The following is a 7,260-nucleotide window of genomic DNA, read 5'->3' on the forward strand; positions in this document are numbered from 1 at the left end:
ACACACCAGCTTCAATGTTGAGAAAGTTCTCCCCATTTGCTCCCAGCTTCAAACCATCTTCAGTAGTGACACTGTGACTGGCAAAATTTTTAGTGTACTCTAGCTATGAGAAAGAAAGTTGCTTTTGCAACGATTTTCAGAGCTTCAGAAGATCTGAAAATGGAAATGAATATGAAACCTTTGGGTGAGGATGGGGCATTATCAATAAAGATGTAGAACAAGAAGCACATATAAAACACTGAAGGGTGAGCCTTTAAAACTGGGGACGTGTCAGAAGTTCATGTTGGTTAAGGCACAAAAAATTCTGCTTCTGTGAATGGAACCTCCAAAGTATCTGTATCATCTTGGAATGGTAGATGCTTGGAGGACAGGATTTTTTAGGACTTTAGAACAGCGGCAAAGTTAGATGAGCTTTTTATGCCTGAACAATACATTACATGGATAACTTAGAGAGTGTTTATCTCCACCCACTCTAAGGTTTTGGACTTGGTTTGGTGTTTGGATTAGCTCTTATTTTATCTGGCTGCCCTTAAGAAGAGTAGATTTACATTTTGTTCCCTGCAATACAGAACTATGTGGCTTCCCTAGGGAGCCTGGTAGCCTGACAGTCTGTTTCTGGGCACGCTTACTATTTGAAGAGCTTTTCAGGACAGTTGGCAATTGAGGGCATTATTCATGGACAGCAAAATCCTGAAATCAGCAGTGAGCCTTTTATCAGAACCAGTTCACCTTTTCAGGATGCTGCCCTCTTCTACTATACGTTGTCCTTCCTTTGTTTGGAAGGTTTATTTTATACTTTGAGGTGCCAAAGGTGCTACTGCTTGAGCTAGGGTGGTGTCACCCTGGTAAGACTTTGAGTTAATAGCTGTAGATTCTTTGCTGTTGGTGATTCTTGCTTTAACTATGTGGTAGGAGGGCCATCTTGGTATGCTTCGGGGTTAGTCAGATGTGTGTGGGTCACTTCACCTGAAAAGTGTTTCATAAATGCACAGTGCATCGTAAGACACAGCTCCGGACACAGAAAATTAATACTGTGTTGGCTCAAGCTGGAACCTGTCGTGTTGATTCTCTATGGGTTTTTATCAGCTTTTACCATCCTTTTGTGACAGTGCAGTGTGTCATTATCTGAAGCGTGCTAATAAAAAGGTGGGAAGGTTGAATTTGTTCTTCCATAATTTCCTTTCTCTAATTTCCCTTCTTGTAGTGATTATAAAGGTTCTTGTAGAACTCTATAAAGTTTAGTAATTACAGGACCAGAGCCTGAATCTGTAACGAGGCCTGGGCAAAGACAGTGGGAAAGTGCAATTCCTGGTCACCTTCCGCTCCCTGCACACACAGGATGGACCCAAACATGAGCTACATTTTTACCTCCTATGTCCACTATGAATGTAGATGCCTGGAATGACTTATTCTGTTCAGCTTTAAAAGAGCAATGCTATATCAGCTGGGTTATGATTTTTTCCTCTGTTCAGGAAGTCCCATGTTTAAAAATAAGAACATGAAAACTACTTTGTGCCTCAAACTTGAAAGTCAAGATATTCCCACATGGCATGGGCCAAATACTGAAGGGCTTTATGGTACATCTCTCTTGTGCGGGGACGCCAAACACAGGAGGAATCTCTACACATGCACAGCAGAAAAAATCTCTGTGGCAGCTGTTCACATTTCCTTGTGGAGGGAAGGGGAAGGAAGTAGGTGTTTTGGGGCCCAATTCAGTAGCGTTGGACAGCACACAAAGCTTCAGAGTCAGTGTCAGAGTGGAGAGCAATGAACAGTGTCCACTAGTACTCAGCCAACAGCCAGCAGCAGCAGCCCAGCTGCAGGCCAGGTCTGTGGTTTGGAGGCCCCTGAGCTCTTGGGACGGAGGATTCCTTTTACTTAGGCTGGCAGTGCTTCAGGCATCAGACTTTTTCTAGAAGTCTACCCCATTTCTCAGGATTTCATTATGAACTAATTAGAAGGCAATTTTTCTAAGACAGCATCTTTTGATTATACTGAGAAAGCACACTGTCGAGTTGTATTTTTCCTCCTTTATGAACAATTTTTATCTTCCAATGTACAAAATATTTGTTTGGGGTTTTTCTTGGACTTGCATTTCAGTGGCATGACAGTAAATCTGCCTGCAGAAGTCCAGTAACTTTCTTATACTTTGCAGCCTAAGTGGAAGCCTCAGTTGGGCAAGCTTAAAATGAAAAGTTCTGGTGCTCGTTACAATAGCAAAACCTTTTAATAGCACCAGAGAGGCAGGGGAACTTCACCAGATAACTAAATCCATTGATCTCTAATCCTTTGGGCCATACTTACTGTGGAAGACTTGCATGCATGGCTTCAATCCAGAACCGCATGCTGCCAAAAAACGCTTAGTACGTTAGCAGCCAACAAAAATGTAAGAGGTCTGCTCTGCATGTGGGAAACAACATAAAAAGAAGTGTTTTTTTAGCTTAGTCTGACAAACGTTAGCATATAACACTGATATTAAAATGAAATGGCAGAAAGTCTCAATCATATCTTGGATGTTGGGAGACTTATATGTGCTAATTAAAAGGGACTGGGTGGCACTTTAGGCTGCTCTGTTGTAAGTTTCTTCTCAAGTACTCCAGTTCAAAACCTTCCTCAGGGAAGAAGCTGCTATTAATGTGCATTTCTTGCAGGCTGAAACATTAAAAAGAGACATCTACTAAAGACAGATGCATTTCCTCCCCTATTTAGACACAAATACAGATGTTATTCATATCAAATATATATCATTCTCTGTCTCTGGTGACTGATCTTAAGGAACTATAAAATCTAGCTAAATGTATTTATAGCTTTATAGTAGTGCCTATACCCAGATAATACTTAATGCACTTCTTTATAAATATCAATTAATAATGTACATCAGAGGCAGGTCTGTATTAAATGAAAGTTTATGCTATGCCTTCCAGGTACCACTGACAGTCTCAGAAATTCTGTAAATGCAGAAATAGTTGTATTTTTTTAGATAACATCACTAAGTCATACTGACCCTTGTGGTTTTCACTGTGCACTTGACACTTTCCACTTTTCAGCTTACCAATATTTTATTTGTGTATGTGTACACACACATGCACACATTCCATCTAAACTCTGTATAAATTACCTTTCAGAGTGCTTTTAAAAAAAAAATTCTTTGTGTGTCAAAGGACGTACACATGAATTCTTTTCAAGCAGAGAATGGCAGGCACTGTATCAATGGACAAACACTCCAGACAGGACAACCATTGATTTTTGTTTGTATCAAGGTGACATAAAAAAACCCCCATGGATTACTCCATTTCTTTGACTATAGTATTCAGAGATATTTCTTACAGGCAAGTTACAGCTTCCTGAGGGCTTGTGCAACACTTATGCCTGTTGGGATTTTCTTCAAATAATGGGAACTCTGGGTGAGGATGACCACAGTTGAGGTGAGGTCATGGGCACACATGATACCTTCCAGAAAAACCCCTTAATCTTGTACTCGTTCCTGTTTGTACAAAGGTGACCTAGCAAAATCAGACACATTATTCAGCAAGTATCTTTTAAAAGTCTAGAGCAAACACCATAATACCCAGGATTTGTGAAAGATTTGGTCTGGAATTTGTACATTTAGTAACATTGGTGTATTTGTAGGTGCAAACTGGACATGTCTAAAATATGTTCTGAGCAAATATTTTTCACTCAAGTTCCAGCCTATGTCCAAGTTACCTTCTAATTCTATCATATGGATAAAAGCCTCTGATTAGGTGTAAGGTTTGAGTCACACAGGAGCAGGCATGGCCTGAGCTACTCCCTGGCATGTGCCCAAAGCACACTCCATGGATGGGCAGGACATGCTCATGTAACATGCAAAACCTGTGGTTCATGTCACCCATATGAGCTCTGGTGCCCTTCCAGAACATGCTTGGAGGTTGCATGTTGCAAGACGTGTAATTTAGGGCTGGCCTGAGCTTGGGTCACCCTACAACACAGTGTACCATGCTGGGATCAGTGTCCAACAGTAGGAATGCACAGACCCAAGCCAAAGAAAATACCAGACTTCATCCTGCTGCCAAAGCCAGGTTCTCAGGATGCTTTGCAAGGCCTATTTCAGATGTCTCACTTCAAAAATCCAGCACAACACTCCAGTTCTGTAGAACCAACAAGATCAGGGAGAGAAAATAATTTAAATGCTCTCTGGAGAGAATCCACAACTCACAAGTTAGGCTTTTTAGACAAACTTTTGGTAATGTATCCACAAGTTAGAATGGAGCCACTAGGCATCATTGACAAACATATCATCTGCTTCAAAAGGCTTGGAATTAAAGACATTTCACAGAGTAAAAGTAAGCTATTAATATCCTGTGTTCATAATGTTACATTTCTTTGCTTTTTTTTTTGTATTTCTGAAAACCCTACAGTAATCTCCAGTTCTAATTCTACCAGATCCCTTTCTTCTAGTTCACAATAATGAGATATTACAATATCCTCTGGAAGACAGAGGCACTGACAGAATGCACTCCAGCACTGTGTGTTCTACCATACCACAGCACAATGGGACACCATTACTGGGAACCAAGTCTGCTCAATCTTGTTATGTCCTTCCAGAGCCAAATCCTGCTTGACTTACTCATGCAAAAATCCTATTGAATTCAGTGGGCATTCTGCCTGAGTGGGGAGCAGTGAAGAGCCCTCCCTCTTATTTTGCAGGCTTTTCCCTGAGCATTCAAGATGTTGAGTTGCTGCTGGGTGGCCCAGGACCATGAATCTTCTCAGGGGAGCTTCAGTAACCCCTAAGACAAATTAATCAGGTGATTAAGGAACTGTGATTTCTGATGAGCTTTGTCTTTTCAGTTTTGTTTTGTTAATCCATTAAAGCAAACCTTCAATCCAATGGTTATATTTCTAAACTCTTACAAAATCACAAGTTTTTCTTTACTTGAGATAAATAATATTAGTTACTTGTGAAAGCAGATAATTCAAAACCAAGAGAAAAATATTTCCTCTGTTCACCCGAAAGTTGTAAGCTGCCAGGAGGGCATTCTTGACACAGCAGCATGTTTGTGCTACAGTTCTTCAGACCAAAGATTTTAATGAGTTTTTTGTCCAGAGAAAGATTTAACTTAGACTGGGGTGGGGGAAAAACCCCAAACAAATGCAACCTTCCCCTTCTGTCCCCCGCCTCCCTCTCACCCCCTATTTAAAAAGCATTAGTAGCTTCTAACTGTCCTGTTGAAAACTCAGGGTATTTTCATGCTCTTATGATTATTTAATCTAACAAGTTCACATGACTTGTTTAACCAGCTATCACTCTCGTGATAAAATACAAATGAATCTATTACTATACCTAGATAATGATCCATCAACCCTTCCTATTTGAACCCTAGGATTTTTTGAACCCCAGGATCAACATGCATTGATTTTGTATGATAAAATTATACATCAGATTTCTGACAGAGCCCTACATGAACATCCAGATTAGACTATGGACTTCATATACCTTAGAGAACAACTGATGACTGCCCCTCAAGAACATTTGGTTATTTTCACATGTGGATTCCAGTAGAGTTAATCACAAGAACAAATCTCTGATTCTTTCTCACTAAACTTAACCCAAGGACTAAAATTGTAGATTTGTCACTTAAAAACACCTTCTGCAGTTTCTTTCTTTTGTGCTTGCACAATGATTTCCAAACATTTGGTGCCTATTGCTCACCCAAGAACCTTAACATAGCAGCCAAATAAATCTGTTTCTTTTCCCAACAACCATAAGAGTTTAAAATCCAAAAATCCTCCTTCACAGATTTTAAGGATTCTTTCAGAAGGTCGAGTCACAGTCTGTAGACATATTACTGTTGATGCATTTTCCAGTTCGTGTTATCTAAGAAACAGTGAGCCATTTGATTATATCTTTCCCCACCAACCCCCTCAATAAAGCAGGATAAATATATATTGGTTTTCAAGGATAATTTTGGTCAGAATTTCCTGTAACAGATCAGTTCCTTAGCGTGTCCACCTTTTCCTTTCACTAAATATGCTTCAGCTGGTTCTGTGGAGAATTGTGACGCATGTATAGAGTCAACAGGAGCGCCCTTCTTGGAAGGTTAATGCATAGATTACATTCCTCCTCCCTGTTCATCGCTTCTGATGTTTGAGCGAATGGTTGTAGCAGTAATAATTAAGTAACATGAACTTATATAAAGAGGGTATGGACCATGTCATTACACTTGCATGCATATAAAGTACCCCTTTTTTATGGAAAATGAGGTTTTATTGCCAAAGATACCCATAAACAAGGAAAATCACAGGAGGATGTTCTCCTCACCCAAATTCCTCAAGTTAACTCCATGTCATCAAACTCTACAAGTAACAGAATACCAGCTCATTGTTGTTCTTTTATGTTGTTTTGGATCCCATTTTGTCTAAGTAACTATACAAGGGGGAGATAATTACATCAGAATTAGCAAGCAGGATTTCAGAGGATTTTGGGACCACGCAAGTTTTTAGAATCACATTTATTTAAGTTGTATCTGCATTTTCTTCCCGAACTGAAGGCAGTATCTTTCATCACACTATTGAGAAGAACTAAATTTCTTATGGACTTTTAGATTTCAAAATTTCTGGCTCTAAAGTGGGTTGGCTTTTGATTGATCTCAGGTATTGATCAGCAGGGCTACTCCATGAGTAACCTTCACTGGTCAGAGGAGACTCCAACTCCACAATGCATTTAGACTGACTAAGATACACTTGGCTTCATAGCTAAACAAGAATTAGCTACTAAAGCACTCAAGAATACTATTTCAACACAAAATGTGTCACCATAGGACATATTCACATAATTTTGTTTATTTAGTTAGCTAAGACAGCAAGATGTGGTGATACTTGCCTCAGCCCTGGCTGTATTGTCCTGTGTATTCAAGCCTAACTTCACTGTTGTTGCTGGATGGAAAAAGGTCAGGTCTGCTGGAAAATGTCCCTTTATTTTGCTGGGTTGGCACTCCCTCAAAAGCTTTGAACTGGAAGCACTATCTGCACCAAGCCATTTCTGGAGCTATTTCTACAGCTCTTTCATGAAGTTCTTGGTCCTAACTGGCATTAACAGTTTACTGAAATGATGGGGCAAAAGTAACTTTGCCTTCATTTTTCTAAAGAATTAACTGTAGCAATCTTTTGTACTGATGGGGCCCTTAGATGTGTTTCAGTGTAATACCACAGCATCAGCTGTATGTACATTTTTTCTGTAAAACAGTAAAGTAAAACCTGACCCCAGGTCAATATCCATAA

Source organism: Sylvia atricapilla, chromosome 6 (genome assembly GCF_009819655.1).
Source record: "Sylvia atricapilla isolate bSylAtr1 chromosome 6, bSylAtr1.pri, whole genome shotgun sequence".
NCBI classification, from domain to species: domain Eukaryota; kingdom Metazoa; phylum Chordata; class Aves; order Passeriformes; family Sylviidae; genus Sylvia; species Sylvia atricapilla.